Source organism: Herpailurus yagouaroundi, unplaced genomic scaffold, assembly GCF_014898765.1.
Source record: "Herpailurus yagouaroundi ecotype Mexico unplaced genomic scaffold, PumYag 142, whole genome shotgun sequence".
Lineage (NCBI taxonomy): Eukaryota > Metazoa > Chordata > Mammalia > Carnivora > Felidae > Herpailurus > Herpailurus yagouaroundi.
This window is the reverse complement of record NW_024412397.1, coordinates 54,785,069-54,802,693: the sequence shown is the minus strand read 5'-3', so window position 1 is coordinate 54,802,693 and position 17,625 is coordinate 54,785,069. Positions and strand designations below refer to the sequence as shown.

Genomic DNA, 17,625 nt, shown 5'->3' with positions numbered 1-17,625 from the left:
AGAAAAAAAAAATCTAGGTGAAAGAGCTTAAAAGTTTCGGGTCAGTATAAGGGCCTAAGGAACATACCACGTGCAATTCTTTCAAGATTCTTCCCATGTTAAATTGTGACTTAAAAGAGTGAGTGAGAAATGTTTCTGCCCCTTAGAAAGGGGGGGGAAAAAAAAGGAAATTATAAAGATACAAAAGTTAGCCTGTAAACGACTGGCTAGAAATTTAAAACTGACAAGGAAGAGTTGAATTCATTGGGTAAGGGTATAATTTTGGTGCTGAAATTTCTGTGTTTGAAAGAAGTCTTCAGTAGGTTGTACTGAACTTTTGGTGGGTGAAGGAAGAAAAAGGATCAAACACCATCCCTTGCTTTTTTTGGCCCCATGCTTGGAAGGGAAAGGTCAAGATAGGAGAATAAGAGGTTGAGTCTCCCTTGTGATAGGATTTCAGAAACGCACCAAACCTCTCCACACACGACTTGCTTAGGAGGAATCTGGTCCCTATGACTAAGGCAGACAGGAGGAGGGTGCTCAGTGGGGACTTTTGAAAGAGGCCTTATGTTACCTCCTGAGAAGCTGTCACTCAAAACAATTCCTCTCAATGCTTAGAGCAACACAGGTGAGAGAAATGATGCTAAAAATCCTATTTTGTAACTCCATATTCCTCAATTCCACAAAACCTGCCACAAAGGCATCTTTCCTAAAGAAGATTAAACTGCCTCACACCTTCCGTTTCTAAAATTGAAAACTCTCTTTGCCTTTTTTTTCCAATCCTCATTTGGTTTTTTTGGTCAATCCTAAGTACTTGACTTGGCCACGAGAGGACTTGTTTATTCTCAAACGTCTTCTTGCCTCCTCCAAATTGCATTCTCTTAATAATGGCATTTAGGTTCCAGCTACAAAACCAGACTGCCCCCTCCTCCTATTTCCTCTACCTACTCTTCCCATGTAACCACAGCTTCCTTATTATTTAAAAACGTGTGAAAGAGGCAAGAATATAACAATGACCTCACTGTAGAATGCACTCCCATCAAATACAGACCTGAATATTCTCATACTGGGCTCAACATGATTTAATATGGAGATGAACGACTAAGCCTGTAAGAAGGAAATGTCTTTCATTAGGACTATCAATTTACCTTCTTTGCTTACAATGGCAAAACTTCTAATAGTCAGATTTCAAATTTTCAAGTAACCAGTGTAAGAGAATTTTGAAGCAAAACACATTGAATACATTTTCAAGGTTAACAAAATAGAAGGGGATTATCAGTGTGGTTATAAACAGGTAAAGGTTTTGAAAATATCTGGCACATGTAAAATCTACCTGGTTGGTCAATTTCAACACAAATGTCATCCCCTGAACATAAATGTATTAATGTCTTATTGCTGCTACAACAGATTACCACAAATGTAATGGCTTAAAACTGCACAAATCTGTTATCCTACACTTCTGAGGGTCCAAAGTCCAAAAGGAGTCTCCCTGGGCTCAAGTCAAGGTGTAAGCTGGGCTGTGTTTCTACTGGAGGCTCTAGGGAAAAGTATTGCTTTTTCCAGCTTCTAGAGCTCACCTGCCTTCCATGGCCCGTGGCCTCTTCCTCCAAAGCTCACAGCATCTTCAAATCAATCTCTGGCTGTGACTCAGCTTTCCTGTCTTACAAGGATACTTCTAATTACATTTGGCCCACCAGATTATCCAGGATATTCTCCTAATCTCAAGATTTTTTCTTAATCCCTCCTGCAAAGCTCCTTTCACCATGTAAGGTAACTGTTATGGACTGTATGTTCATGTCCTCTCAAAATCCATATGCTGAAATTCTAACCCCCAATGTGATATTAGGGAGTGGGACCTTTGGGAGAATGGCATTAGTGCCCTTAGAAAAGAGACCCAACACAGCTCTCCACACTCTCTCTAGGTCTCCTTCTGTGACATGAGAATACGACGATTCGTTGACAATCTACAACTTGAAAGAGGGCTCTCACCAGAATTCAACCATCCTGATCTCAGACTTCCATTTTCCAGAGCTGTAGGAAATAAATGTTTGTTGTTTAAACCCCCAACTGTGGTATTTTTGTTATAGCACTCAGAAATGATACTAACATATATAGTAACAGATAGTAACAGACTCTGAGGATTAAGACATGGACATTTGGGGGGTGGGGGAGCATTATTTTGCCTGCACAGTAGGGTTCTAACAAGTTTACTTGATGAAAAGGAAATGAGTAAATGATTCTAAGAGGAATTCCTTTAGAGTGAAACATCTTTATTTCACCTCCACTTTTGAAAGATGTTTTCTCTGCATATAAAGTTCTAGGTTGATAGTTTTTTCCCCCTTCCAGTAATTTAAAGATTGATCTGGGTTACATTGTTGCTGTGAGAAATAGGTCATTTTAATCTTTATTCTTCTGTGCATAATGTCTCTTTCTTTGGCTGCTTTTAAGATTTCCTCTTTATTACTGGCTTTATAGAATTTGATTATCATGTGCTTTGGTATAGTTTTCCTATTTCTCATGTTCATTGAACTTCTTAGAGTTACAGTTTTCGTTAAATTTCAGCCATAATGTCTTCAAAAACCCCTTCAAGGACTCCAATTACACAGATACTAATCCACTGATAGTCCCAACTTGCCAGTGCTTGTTTTTGAGGAATTCTTTCCCCTCCGTACATTTCATTTTGCATAGTTTCTGTTTCTAGGTCTTCAATTCCACCAGTCTGCTCTCCTGCCACATATAATCTGCCATTAATCCCATCAAGTGTATTTTCCATCTAACACACAGTTTTGCCTCCAGAAATCCCATTTGGGTCTCTCTTATATCTTCTGTGTCATAAACTTTTTGATTGATTACCAAACCTTGTGAATTTTACTTTGTTAGGGGATGGATTTTTTTTTGTATTCCTATAAGCAAGCATTCCTGAGCTTTGTTCTCTGAAACAGTTAAATCACCGTGAAACAGTTTGATCTGTTGTGTCTAATTCTTATTAGGCAAGTCCAGGCCAGTGTTCAAGGTAAGGCTAATTCTTCCCGCTACTGAAACAAGATCTTCCTGAGTACTACACCCTATGCCCCATGAATTCTGTATTCTTCCAATTTGTCTGGTAGGAATAGGCACTGTTCCCGGTGCTGAAATGAGGATCATAGGCTCTTTGCGAATCTCTTTTGATGTTCCCCCTCCCCCAGCCTTGAGTAGCGTCTTCATATGCATTTGCTGGTCAGACCCTATGCAGAAATCTGGGCTTCTCTGTGTAGCTGTCTCCTCTTTGATCCTCTGTCCTGAGAACTCCATCTGTCGTGGTCTCCCTTGACTCTCTCTCCTAAACTTGGAGTCAGCTAGGCTCTGGATTCCCCTCCCTGCACCAGAGCCTAGAAACCTCTTTGGAATAAATGGGGCAAGTTCACCTCATTGTTTTCCCATCTCTCAGGCATCATTATCCTTCCTTGCCTAGTGGCCAGTGCTTTGAAATCTGTTGTTTCTTATATTTGGTCCAGTGTTTTTGGTTGTTGCAGGCAGGAAGGAAGTCTGGTAGCTTGTGACTCTACCTTGGGCAGAAGAAGTACCTCATCCCTTCAGCCATTTGTGGACTCTTTGAGAAGTTATTATCTGAAAAAGTTCCTTCACATGTTTCTTAGAGACAATTGAGACTTTCCACTTACTTGAACACAATGCTGCGGCACTAGAGATAATGATTTTAGAATATTTTTTTTTTAATTTTTTTTCAACGTTTATTTATTTTTGGGACAGAGAGAGACAGAGCATGAAGGGGGGAGGGGCAGAGAGAGAGGGAGTCACAGAATCGGAAACAGGCTCCAGGCTCCGAGCCATCAGCCCAGAGCCCGACGCGGGGCTCGAACCCACGGACCGCGAGATCGTGACCTGGCTGAAGTCGGACGCCCAACCGACTGCGCCACCCAGGCGCCCCGAGATAATGATTTTAAAGCACAAAGTTATTTGACTTAAGTGTGACTGGAACTTTCTAGTGTGAAATAGTTTATTTTACTTATTAGTAAAAATATTAACTTTTATTGAAGTACATCCACGGCTTGATCCTTCACTCATCCTAGTACAATCTTCAAATGTGTCAACTAAAATCAAATCTGTTCACACAACTTAACATCAAAAGTTGTGTTTTGGCAGTTTGGAATCAGAGGCTTCTGAATGGAGACAGTGCCCTGCAGGGACTTTTATTTTCATCCCTTGAGTGGCATCATATAAACAGCATTCTAGTTTATGATAAAATGAGAAATGTTATTAAGATGACATCTTTTTAGGAAGATAGCTGTCGTTTTGATCTTTTAATTCTCTAAGTCTATCTTTTCCACATTGGGCAATTTTAGTCCTTAAAATACCTATGCATTTGCAGATGATAAGCTGCCTATAGCCTTTATACACTAAAAAAAAAAAAAAGCAAATATCAACATTTAAATAATATTAAGGACAAGAGATGAAATGTCTTAATAATGGTGTTAAAACTAGTTTTCTTTCTTCAGTACTGTCTGACAATTGGTGGAGATAAAAAGTTCCAAGTAAAAAGGATGATGAAATCACTTCATCCAACCCATTGAGTCCCCTCAGCCATTTTCCTTCCATTTAATTTGTGAGAGTTCCCAAGAGACGACTATAGGGTTCTAGACCCAATTTCAGCGCAGGGGCTGGAGGTTGCCCAGCACCACCACACAATTCTCTGACAGCATTTGGGTGTCCTACAGGTTTGCTCAATTCTGACACTATTAACCTGGAGATAACCTCAGACCCCACAAGCAAAAGACTCAGTTCTGCAAGACTGTGCTCTTCCCGCCCCTCCTTCAGATAGGATATCAATTCCCAGTTACCTGTACTTCTGACTGATTAGCTATAAATCAGAGGTTCCCACAACTCCCTTCTTGTGTTTGATTAATTTTGCTAGAGTTCCCTAGATTACCAGTGTTATGACAAAGGATATTAAAATATCCCAGTCAAGGAGCAGATAAAGTGATACATGGGGCAAGGCATGGGGCAGGGATGCAGAGCTTCCATGACCTCTCCTAGCACTCCACTGTCCCCAAACACCTATGCGTTCACCAAAATGAAAGCTCCGTCCTTTTGGGTTTTTGTGATGGCTTCGTTATATAGGTACGATTGATTAAATCATTGACCGCTGGTGATCGAACTCAACCGCCAACCCCTCTTCTTCCTTGAACTGTAAGTTCCAACCCTCCAACCACCTGGTTAGTCCTCCTCCCAACCAGCCCCCATCCTTAGGTGCTTTCCAAAAGTCGCCTCATTAACATAACAAAAGACACTTTTGTCAATCACTTAGGAAATTCCAAGGGCTGTAAGAGCTCTGCCCGGAAGGAAGACCAAATAGATATTTCTTATTATAAATCACAATATTGCAGTGACATAAAAGCTTACTGTGTGTTTTATACTGAAATCTTACACCTTACTGTCATCATTAAAGCATCAATATTTCAATGGTTAAAATGTTTCCGTTTGGAAAATACAGAATAGAACAAAGGATTGTTTATTCAAAAATCTGAGATAAAGCATTTTCTTAGGACAATTTATTTTGAAAGACTTAGCTTCTTTTCTATGTTGTATATTTGGTTTACAACTAAGACTTGGAGGAGAGGGCCATCCTTCTTCTAGGTGTGACCCTGGAGCCTAACCTGTAGGTAAATGAATTCTTTCGTGGCTAAGTAGGCGAGTGCCCTGGACATCAAGAGAGCAACGTGTAATGATCCATCCTGAGTGGTTTAAAGAGATGCCAAGTGCTTATTTACTTATTGTAAACTCTCTCCTGCCCGTAATTTTATTCCATTGCTTATTATTCTGTGGCAATTAAAGACATTTGCTCAGTATCCTCCAAAATCTTTCATATACTTAAGGGTGTAATTATTCACCTGATAACCATCTTTCTTTATGTAAGATAATCTCACTGAAGTTTGACAAATGAGTCTTTGTTCACTTAAATGATCAATATTAATTTAGTCTCTTCTCTGTGAACATTTGCTGTGGTTTTGTTTCTATGCTCAGCACTCTTTTGTGTACCTGTCAGCTCAGTCAGTTGAAAAACAAGGTTCCTGTGGTCCAGGCTGCATGTTTATCGTCAAGGTCAGCCAGTTCACGGAGGTGAAAACTCAGGTCCTTGCAGTGGTCATAGGCCACCCAGTTATCTCCATTCAGGCACTTGGGCAGACTAGACACTTATGTGTTAATTCCTTTGCCACCAATGGGAAAACCTGCTCCAAAGGTGTAGACTTGGTCACAATGCCAAAGTACCATTATTTCACACATAATGGTAAAAAACAAACAAAAACACACCAAGGAATTTAAAGGAAACTTCCTTGATATTTTTCCATCTGACATTAAAAAATAAAAGCAGTAGGTCGGAATGCAAGCTGGTGCAGCCACTCTGGAAAACTGTATGGAGGTTCCTCAAAAAACTAAAAATAGAACTACCCTATGACCCAGAAGTTTCACTACTAGGCATTTATCCACGGGATACAGGTGTGCTGTCTCAAAGGGACATAAGCACCCCCATGTTTATAGCAGCACTATCAGCAACAGCCAAAGTATGGAAAGAGCTTAAATGTCCATCGATGGATGAATGGATAAAGAGAATGTAGTATATATACAATGGAGTATTACTCAGCAATCAAAAAATGAAATCTTTCCATTTGCAACTACATGGATAGAACTGGAGGGTATTATGCTAAGTGAAATTAGTTAGTCAGAGAAAGACAAAAATCATATAACTTCACTCATATGAGGACTTTAAGAGACAAAACAGATGAACATAAGGGAAGGGAAACAAAAATAATATAAAAACAGGCAGGGGGACAAAACAGAAGAGACTCTTAAACATGGAGAATAAACAGAGGGTTACTGGAGGGGTCATGGGAGGGAGGGGATGGGCTAAATGGGTAAGGAATCTACTCCTGAAATCATTGTTGCGCTACATGCTAACTAATTTAGATGTAAATTTTAAAAAATAAAAAATAAAATAAAATAAAATAAATAAATAATAAATTTTAAAAAAAATCAGTAGGGATGCCTGGGTGGCTCATTTAGTTAAGCATCTGATGCTTGATTTCAGCTCAGGTCATGATCACAGTTCATGGGATTGAGCCCTATTCTATCAATGCAGATCCTGCTTGGGATTCTCTCTCCCCCTCTCTGCCCTTCCCCAGCTTGCACACGTGTGCACGCATGCTCTCTCTCAAAAATAAACATAAAAATAATTTGAAAAAAACTAATCATTAATAAGAATGTGATATATCATTAGCAGCTGTCTCCCTCTAGTATAGCAATTTTCCTTCTTTTTTTTTTTTTTTTTTTACTATCCTGCATTTCCTATAAAATATCTCAATAATTCTAATAACCGGGGCGCCTGGGTGGCGCAGTCGGTTAAGCGTCCAACTTCAGCCAGGTCACGATCTCGCGGTCCGGGAGTTCGAGCCCCGCGTCGGGCTCTGGGCTGATGGCTCGGAGCCTGGAGCCTGTTTCCGATTCTGTGTCTCCCTCTCTGTCTGCCCCTCCCCTGTTCATGCTCTGTCTCTCTCTGTCCCAAAAATAAATAAACGTTGAAAAAAAAATTTTTTTTAAATAATTCTAATAACCTAAGTCTTCAAGAAAATTCACTCTCCATTAGTAAGCTTCTTCTTTGTAAACCAAAGAGATTTTTGGAATTACAAAAGATTTACTTAGAGGCATCTGAAATTCAGTTAGGGAGTTGGACTAAACAATAAATCAATAAAAAAAGAAAAAAAAACTTAATGAAGAACCCATATACCAATTTCAAGAGATTTCGACAACCAGTCTCCAAAAATTGTTTAGTGTATTCATTAAGAGACACGTTTTACACTAACATTTAAAAATCCACACTTTAAAAATTATAAAATACCAACTTTAGCATATTAGAGGTCCATTTCTACTGCATTCTAGTGACTTCCTCCTTTTAGAAATACTTTTGTGTCTATTTGTACGCATGTGTAATGTGATGCTTTTAACACCGAAAACACAGAACCACTATAAAACCACTGTCGATACATTTTAATTCATTCATTTTGTTCTGACTGGATCCTTAATGCTTAAGTAAGCTCTAGATATGTTGCATTTGTCTAAAAGCATGGGGCACACATGCAAGAATGACATGAGCTTTCTTCCATTGCTGTCTAGGGTCTGCTGACCTGAAAACACTTGATTTTTTTTAAAGGCCAGACAAGGCCACTTCTTACTTGAATAATTATTTGCCTTCATGTGCTGCTGTTAAGGAACACTTTTCTCACCTTCGCTTCCAGGTTTGGAGTCCTTACCAGTCTTTCCATTTCTCACACATGGATAACGGTCATCCCACGTAATTCATTCATATTGATACCTATGGTTGCTTTTTTTTTTTTTTTTTTTTTTTTTTTAATTAATATTGGCCTAGCTATGTGCTACTGAAGGCAGGCACGGTCTGTGCGACTTGACTGTAACAGACGAGACTGGACTCCATGAAGGGGTACAACTGACACAGATTTGAAGGATGAGAGGAGTTAATGAGGCAGAAGGTAGAACATTATTCCAAGATAAAGTACGTGTGTGTGAATTTATCCCTTAATCTGGGACCAACGATGATGGTGACCTGGCGTTCCACAAATGATGCAACATTGGCTTCTGTCTCATTTTTGGATTATTTGTCCGGTAAGGTTTAGTAACGAGTCCTGTAAGGTTTTTAAGGATACTCAAGCAATTAAATCTAATAGGCAACGAGCGCCAGTTTGTTCCTGAACTTGGAATTTATTTAACTAATGGCATGAGAAATCTGAATTCACTTCTCACTCTGCCTTCCGCTCTCAGATATTGTTATAAAGCTGCATTTATTCTAATGTTTTTCCTAGCATACACCATCTGTTTGAAGATTTAAATAAATGAATTTGTTTTCCTTAAAAAAATAAAATATGTGGACTACAAAACATGCAGACAGGTGGTCTTCCATAAGATACGTTTTTCCCTAATGTGATTTGTGCTACCATTTAGTCTAATTATTACTAACACCTCACCCATCTTAGACACGATCATCTTAGAAAGATAGAAAATAACAGATTTCTTTTTGGGAACAAAGAATAAACTCGTATTTATGCCACATGTTGTATCTATGTGATATCGAATACAAGCAATTAAATGTTTTATTGGGCCTACCACATGCACCCGATTCAATCCTACAGAACTCAAGAGGTGATGCTGTCCTAAGGAAGGAAGGAAGGAAGGAAGGAAGGAAGGAAGGAAGGAAGGAAGAAAAAAATGTTATTTGATAAAATACAAGAAAACATGTTCTGACCAGTGAAATCATCTCTAGTAAGACAATGGAGAGACAACAGCCACAGTCCTGTGAAAAAAGCCACCTGTGCCACATGATTCATTGGAGGTAAACTGATACAGGGAATGGGTTACAAGGATGGTGGTAAGAGCTTTAAAACAGTAGCGGCAGAGGGCGCCTGGGTGGCTCAGTTGGTTAAGCGTCCGACTTCGGCTCAGGTCATGATCTTACGGTCTGTGAGTTCGAGCCCCGCGTCAGGCTCTGTGCTGACAGCTCAGAGCCTGGAGCCTGCTTCAGATTCTGTGTCTCCCTCACTCTCTGACCCTCCCCCATTTATGCTCTGCCTCTGTCTCAAAAATAAACAAACATTAAAAAATTAAAAAAAAACAAAAACACAGTAGCAGCAGGAAGCCTTTACCACCCTAGAGCTGGGGGAAGGAGACACAAAGGAAAGATGTGTAACCAGAACCCAAAACCACATCTGGGTTCCTCAGCCACTGAAGTCACTTGAAGCAAGATGAGGGAGAAATACCCTGGCTTCTTACTTGCTCCTGCCCTTCAATTTCCCACCAATTCGACCTAACTCTAGCCATTTGTAAGGAAGGCTGGGATATGGAATTTGCAACCAGACCCATGATGCAAAGCAGGGGAAAGGCAAGAAATGAGCCTGAGGGCAGACAGATGACTGGCACAGAACCAGCAGACAATGCTGATTGGTACCAGGCGTAAAGATACAGGGCCCTAGGACTATAGGTGCTTCTTTTCTTAAGCTTTTCTTCAAAACAATCTTTCCTTAGAGCAATTTTTAGTGGTCCCTTATTGAATAGGTTATTTTTCCTTCCATGCCTTCACCAATGTTAGACATTCATATTTGACTATTCCCCCGTAAAAGACACCAGACTAACTGGTTCCACTCACCTGCAGTGCTTGAGAAACCAGGCTAAGGCAACATACACAGTCACGTGCATAGTGCAAAGAAAGAATTCTGTATAACTCTGACGGCAGGGTGGAGAATGGGCAAGAAGAACTAGTCTATACATGACCCAAAGTGTGTAGACGAGAATACAGTGGTTGCCACCGCCCCGCTCCGTCCCCCAGTGGGAGGAAAACTGTGGAATTGTGGGTTTAAGGATTGAGGGGAGCAGAGCACGGAGGCCCAACCTAGAGACATCTCTTCTCTCCTCCAGCCTGCCTTCTTTATTGTTGAAGATCCATCCAAAGAACAAAACAAGGAGCTATATCCATTCATGACGTAAGACTGCTTTCTAACACTATCAAAAGCTTAGTGCAAAATCTTATAAATCTATCTTCAAATTAAAGCAGCAGGTCCAAAAGCATGTCAGGGTTGAAACAAAATGAGAAAAATGTGATTAGGTTTTGTTTGGTTTTTTTTTCAGTCAAAATTTGGTGTTAATTTTAGTGGTGACTCAACTCATCTCTGGCATCCTTTATTAGCAACAAACCAGACTCTTTCATTTTGAAGAACTTCAATCCATAAAGAAAATGATAGGACTTTTTCAAAAAGGTTTTCATCAGTTACAGACCAAATCATTCTAATGCTTGATAATTTTCTTCAACAGAGGAAATACTCATAAGATTTGTTGTTATCTGTTTGCTTGCTTTAGATCTGGTAAATTCCCAGAAGAAACTCTCTGCAAATATAGTAATGTAAGTAATTTGACCAGGCGATAAGGCACATATAAAATTGATCAAATATATTTTGGGCTTGGGAAAGGACTTATTTCTTCTTTCTTAATGTTTGGCTTTATACGTAAGATGTTGATTTCCTTTTCACTGATCCCCATTGCTTGTGGAAAGCAGACAGCTGACACATTAGTTAAGGCCCTGAACTAATCTGGTTTAATAACTATTATCATCCATTGGCCAGAGAAAATCCACAGTTGCCCAGCCGTCTGAGACAGCAATAGAGAAAGAAGAGGCTTTCATAGGAGAAGCTCATTATTTACCATTCTTTTAAAGTCATTTTTGCAACCAAACGATTCAAGAAAAAACGAGAGAATAAAGTAACCTAAGGTATGAAATCCCTAATCAGACAAATGTTGATATTAAGTATATATGTTACAGCTTTCTACCAAAGTCAAGACCATTATCCAACATTAAGATCAAAGTTTTGGGTTTTTTTTTTTTTTTTAGACAGAGAGAGAGAGAGAGAGAGAGCGTGCGCGCACATATGCGTATGAGTGAAGGAGAGGGGTAGAGGGGGAGAAGGAGAATGTTAAGCAGCCTCCATGTTCAGCATGGAGCCAGATCCCACAACCCTAGGATTGTGACCTGAGCTGAAATCAAAAGTGGGACGCTCAACTGACTGAGCCACCCAGGTGCTCTTAAGATTCAAGTTTTGAGAACCCATTTCCTAGAAGATGAAGTCGCTAATAGTATTGTCCTCAGTCTTGTCTAATAATTTCCCCTACAGAGATTCTAAATACATGGCCTAAAATTATCTTTGGCATCTATTCTTAGAACTGTATGTTAATATATTCATTATATTTGAAGGAAACCTCATTATTTGAAACCACTGCTTTAGAGAACATAGTAACTCTTGAAATTCCACAAGAAGATGCTATTGTCTTTCTTTTATATAAAAGATCCTGTGCAAGTATGTTCAAGAACTCTTGGAAGGTTTTTTTTTTTTCCTTTGAAATTTTACCTTGAAATTCCCTTTAACCTTTTTTACTTCTACATAAATGTTAGAGTCAACCCTAGTGCTCATGATACTTTCAAGTCTTGTATCCTACTCCAAACAAAACAATTTTTAAAGTGTTATGTATTTCCAGTGAGATATGAAGAGATCAAAAGTAGTATATGTTTGTTGCTTCAAGTTTGCTTCTGTCAGATGGCTGATACTCTGGCTGGCGAGTCCTATTTTCTTCTTAAAGTACACTATTAGGTACCATTGGAGATATTCTATCAGAAGTAATGTTAATGAATTCAGATGCCAGGCACTGTTCTAAGGAGGTTATGTACATTAACTCATTTAACCTTCACTTCAATCTGATGAAGTAAATATTGTTATTCTCGGGGTGCCTGGGTGGCTCAGTCGGTTGAGCGTCTGACTTCGGCTCAGGTCATGATCCTACAGTTTGTGAGTTTAAGCCCCACGTCGGGCTCTGTGCTGACAGCTCGGAGCCTGGAGCCTGCTTTGGATTCTGTGTCTCCTTCTCTCTCTGTCCCACCCCCACTTGTGCTCTGTCTCTATCAAAAATAAATAAATGTAAAAAAAGTTTTTTTTTAATATTGTTATTCTCTTTTAGAGACCAGCAAACTAAAAACATAGAGAGGTTAGTTAAAGCTTGTGGGATTCCGACCCATGCTCTCTCCCCGTACAGCCTCTGAGATTCTTACCCTAGATGTAAGGAATTCAAGGTGTTTTTGAAATGAAAACAAAGTTAATAAAAGTCCACCCAATTGCTTATTAAAAGCAACCAAACTTGATTATTAGAACATGAGCCACATTCACCATTTTCTCCAGGGATACCGTGGACAGGTTCCAATCCCACCTCATCTGGGCAAAAGGCTTAGTAGGTCCCTCAGTCATCAAGTTTGTCCCTCTGTCCACCCCAAAGGCCCAAGGTAGAAGCACAGCAAGAACCCTCTCGACGACAAGACGAGTCTTAACTTCTTGATGCTTTCACACCCTTCCTTTGAAGGAAATATACTTTCTTCAGTAGCTGTGCTTATTACAGGCAGTAATTCTTAAACCAAGAATGCCCTGGAAATGGGATCTGTCAGTCTTATGCGGCCTTGGCCCCAGCTCCTCCCATCAGCAGAAAGTTGGCTGGGTCAGCTTAGGGTCAACATTAGAAATGCTCTTAGGGAAGGGGGCCACTCTCACTGTTTTTTGGAGTAGCCAAAATCTTGTCCTTTCTTCATATTTTCAGTTTGGAGAGTACTGAGCACGAAGAAAGGTAAAGGCATTTTTCTTCCATTTTCTCCAATCATAGTGTGTGTGTGTGTGTGTGTGTGTGTGTGTGTGTGAGAGAGAGAGAGAGAGAGAGAGAGAGAGAGAGAGAGAGAGAGAGAGAGACATGTGATGAAATATGCATGAAAGACTTTAGTTGGCTACAGCTGCCATAACAAAGTATCCTAGGCTGGGTAGTTAACACAAATTCATTCTCTCTCAATTCTGGAGGCTACAAATCCAAGATCAGGGTGCTAGCAGTCTTGGTTTCTTCTGAGACTCCTGTCCTTGGCTTGTAGATGGGCGTCTTCTGTTTCCACATGGTCACCCCTGTTTTGGTCTGGGCCCTGGTGTCTTCTTCTTGGAAGCAACCTCAATCATATTGAATTGGGGTTCACCTTAATGACTTCAGTTGACTTTAATTATCCCATTTAAGGACTATTTCCAAATACAGTCACCTTTTGTGATACTGGAGGTTAGGACTTCCAACATATGAATCTGGGGGGAACACTATTTGGCCCACAACAGAAACTTAAATCCAAGCACTGTGACACTGAGGAGATATGAATCACACACATAAATTTGAAAAGATTATACAGTATCACTCTAATTGCTTTATTAGTTTAAATAGAATCACTTAGAAGAAAATTGAGATATTGGTTGTTATTTGAATCTGGGTTTATTTTTAATGCCAGTTTTTCTTAGGTACAGTTTGCAGTCTGAGTTATCTCCCCTTTCCAATGGCTGAGCAGTTCTACTGATTTGCAAATTCACAAACTGATTCCTGGTCTGTGACCAATTCCTGGCAGCGATGTTCTTTTCTTCATGCCAGAAAAAAAAAAATCTTTTTCACGGTAGATAATCCTCCATTTTTGTAGTTGATCACCTTTAAAACCTTGACATGAATAAGTTCTTTGATGATGCCAAAAATCAAAATAACGTTTCATAATTAAACCAGCAAAGCCCGACCATCGGTGGAGCCCAACCTCCAAGTTTGTTTTTCCTTTTTCTTTCCTTCCTTCCTTCCTTCTAAAATATGCATTTGTCAGTTTAACCTCTTTGATCCTTGGAAAATGACAGAGGCAAGCAAATTCGTAAATGGCAGATGACAGGAGTCAGTGAAATAAAGACAAGGGTGGATCCCAGAGAACTAAATAAAAAGAGACAGGAGATAGGAAACGGACTCAAGAGCATGAAAGAAAATGGTAACCAGTTTTCTCTGAAAGTGAATGGTAAAGAAAGCTGAATATGAAACCATTTTTTTTTTTTAATAACATCAAGAGAATTCTTAGGAAAAGCCAAGAATGTAACCGGTCTCCAGTCATTCTCCTCCTTAGGCTGAATTCCCCCCACTCGGTGCCCTGTCTTCCAAGTTTTACCCAAACTGCCCGCCACCTTGGCCAATCCCTAGAGGGTATTGTAGGTGTAGAAAAATTCTTTTCACCGTTTAGACAAAACAAAGAACTTTAGAATTTTGAGAATAATTTCAACTCGAGAAATGTTCATGAACTACTAGGTGTTAGAACCGTATAAATGAATTTCTGTCCTCAAAGGGGGAAAAAAAAACCCAAACAGATAAAGGTTTCTGGTCCTAACTCTGGCTGCAGACTGTCCTGACCCTCCATGAAGGGGTACCTGCACCCCTTCCCTCCTGTCCAGGATGGTGGTGACACACAGATACCACAGTCCTTTCTTAAGGCAAATTTGGTGGTCACAGGTTCAGATCCAATCCGTTTGTTTATTCTTCCAACAGCTCAAATCTAAATATGAGAGTTCCCAGTCAGAGTAGGATTTTCCCAGATAATGTCTTCAGTCTTCAGGTCCCACAATGCTGACTATACTCTATAGCTTTCTTGTCGGCGGGAAGACATCTAACATAGAGTTGGAGAGTTCAGGCTCTATAGTCAGATGCCTGCCCTGACGCACCCACGCTTTTAGTTGGGAGTCCTTGGGCAAAAGTCCTTAGCTGCTCTTTCACCTCAGTTTCCTCATTCATAAATTGGAAGAATAATACTCCGAGGGTCGCTGTTGGAATCCAGCAGGGACATGTGTGCAGGTCCCTGGGCACAGTGCCTGGCTCTCAATAAATATTAACTTATGTTGCTGTTAATTGAATGGGTGACCCCTAATGATGCTTCTCTTGGATAAAGAAGGCATGTCTCCCTCTGAATCTCAGAAGTCTCCCAAGCTTCTGATCTTACAGCTTTCCCTTTTGCCTTTTCTACAACTGTCTTCAGATTCTGGGAATCAACCTTCTTTCTCAATCTGTTTCCCTCCAGCCTGTTGTATTTATCTTCCAAGTGTTAAGACTCCTTCCACCTCTGCTCACTTTGGCTCCTGTCCCCAAGGCTCTCAACCAGCGTCTCACTTTAGACCAAGTGGCCCCATGGGAGAAATAACACATCCCGAAGCCTGACCTTACTCCAGATGCCAGCGCACATCCCTCTCCTGGTCTCAGGAGGCTCCATTTCCATTTTGAGCCTGGTGTTCTACACCTTGTTACGTATCTGACAGGTCAAATCTTTGGCCAAGTAAAAATCATTGGCAAACTGCAAATTCAGGTCAAGCTAAAGGTTTTTTTTTGCCCAGGTTACACGTTCCATTTACATCCTTGTCTTCTGATTTACTAGAACTTAATCATCGTTTTGTCTTTACTGCACATTTATTTGAAGTATTAGGGCAACGAGTAGACATCATTTTCAACAAGGGAAGAAGGTGCTATTCCCACTTCATAGCCTGTGGCTTTCTCCGCTGTGATGCACTAAGGTGTTCATTTGTTCCTGCCAAGTTCCTTAATTGACTAAAAGGATCTTTCATACACCATTCTCTCGCTCTCTCTCTCTCTCTCATCTCTCTCTGTGGGAAATTTTTACATCCCTGCTAAAAGTCACAAAATGCTAGATGTTTTCACTCATTTAAGCTCGTGTCTTTATTGTATTCTATACATCTGCCTTAAAAAGCTCTATAAAGAGAGCAAACAGAAGAGGTTTCAAAGCGAGGTGTTTGTTTTTTTGTTTGTTTGTTTGTTTTTAGAAATCTGGGCGAAGAAAAGGAAGCTTTAATGAAAACAGCTGTGTAATTTTAGGATTAATTTGTCTCTTTAAAGATGCAAAAGTTGACTGCAGTGCCCAACACTTGATTTACAGAGACCAGTTTTACAGGGCTTGATTTCACCTGAACCACACAGTTCTCCCTTTTTGACTTAAGCTACTGCTTTTAACACTTTTATCAATAGGCGGGAATGAGGAGATGACAAGAAGCCATCAATCAGTCCCAAGTCAAATGTGGTTTTGGTCCTTAGCAACTCTTCTTAGTAAGGCAGTACTGAGTACAAGAGTTGAAGGTACTGACTAAAGTAGGGTCCATTTAATCTACTGTTATATAACAAATTACCCCAGAGGTCAGCAACTTTAAACAACAATAACCATTTAGTATCCATATAGTTTCTGTGGGCCAAGAATTCCAGGAGTCATTTATTTGAGTGCTGTGGCTTGGTCTCTGATGAGATGGTGTTCAAGGTATTGGTGCTTGTAAGTCATCCGTTAACGTCACAGGGACTGTGGGATTTGGTGCTGAGATGCTTTACTCACATGACTGGCAAGGTCATTCTGGCTGTTGGTGGAAAGCCTCAGTGACTGGCCACATGGACCTCTCCATGGAGCTGCTTGAGTGCCCTTACAACATGGCAGCCAGCTTCCCCTAAATTCAGTGATCCAAGACAGCAAGGCACCAGCCCACATGTTGTTGATCATGCCATTCACTTGCTCCTCCCTAGCAGCCTCCCATTGTTCGTAGACCAATGCCGAAGCTCCCACCATGGCCCACAGGGGCCTTCCATCATCTGAACCCTATCTTGCTGACCTTCTCTTCTCCTACACTTCTTGCTTCTGATGCTCCACCTACACTGAATTCCTTGAATTATTTAGAAAACATTAATTCATCAAGTATTATGTGTCCAACATTCTCCTAGGTTCCTGGGATACAGCAGTGAACAACAACAACAAAAAACCAATCTGCTTCATGGAACTTTTGTTCCAATGTCTGAATGCCCACCAGGCATCCCAAGGCTCCTTGCCTAGAATGTTCTTCATACTTTCATAGCCACATCCTCACATCCTTTAGGTCTCAGCCCAGCCTTCTCCTCAGAGAGGCTTTCTCTAACCCCCTCCCCACTTTCTCCATGCTCTGCTTCATTTTCCCTCAAACCACCCATTATAGCTGACATTCTATGTTCATTCTATGTTCACGTGTTCATATGTCCAGCTTCCTGGTCAGACTGGAAGATCCAAGACGACAGGGCACTTTTTCATCTTTTCCATTTTGGGGGCCCCAAAGTATTGACCTTTTTAGGTCTGTTTTGTTTCATGCCCACATTGCTGCCAAGACCCCAGCTGACTCTGCCGTTAGCACATCTTCCTTAGCAGTGCCATTTTATTCCCTG

At 40.4% G+C, this 17,625-nt stretch overlaps 1 protein-coding gene across 4 annotated transcripts in view; it reads left to right on the top strand.

Moving 5' to 3' along the window:
- The window catches only part of DLGAP1 (DLG associated protein 1), an 898,848-nt gene that overhangs the window by 492,519 nt on the left and 388,704 nt on the right, over window positions 1-17,625 (top strand). The gene's annotated exons all lie outside the window — the stretch shown is intronic.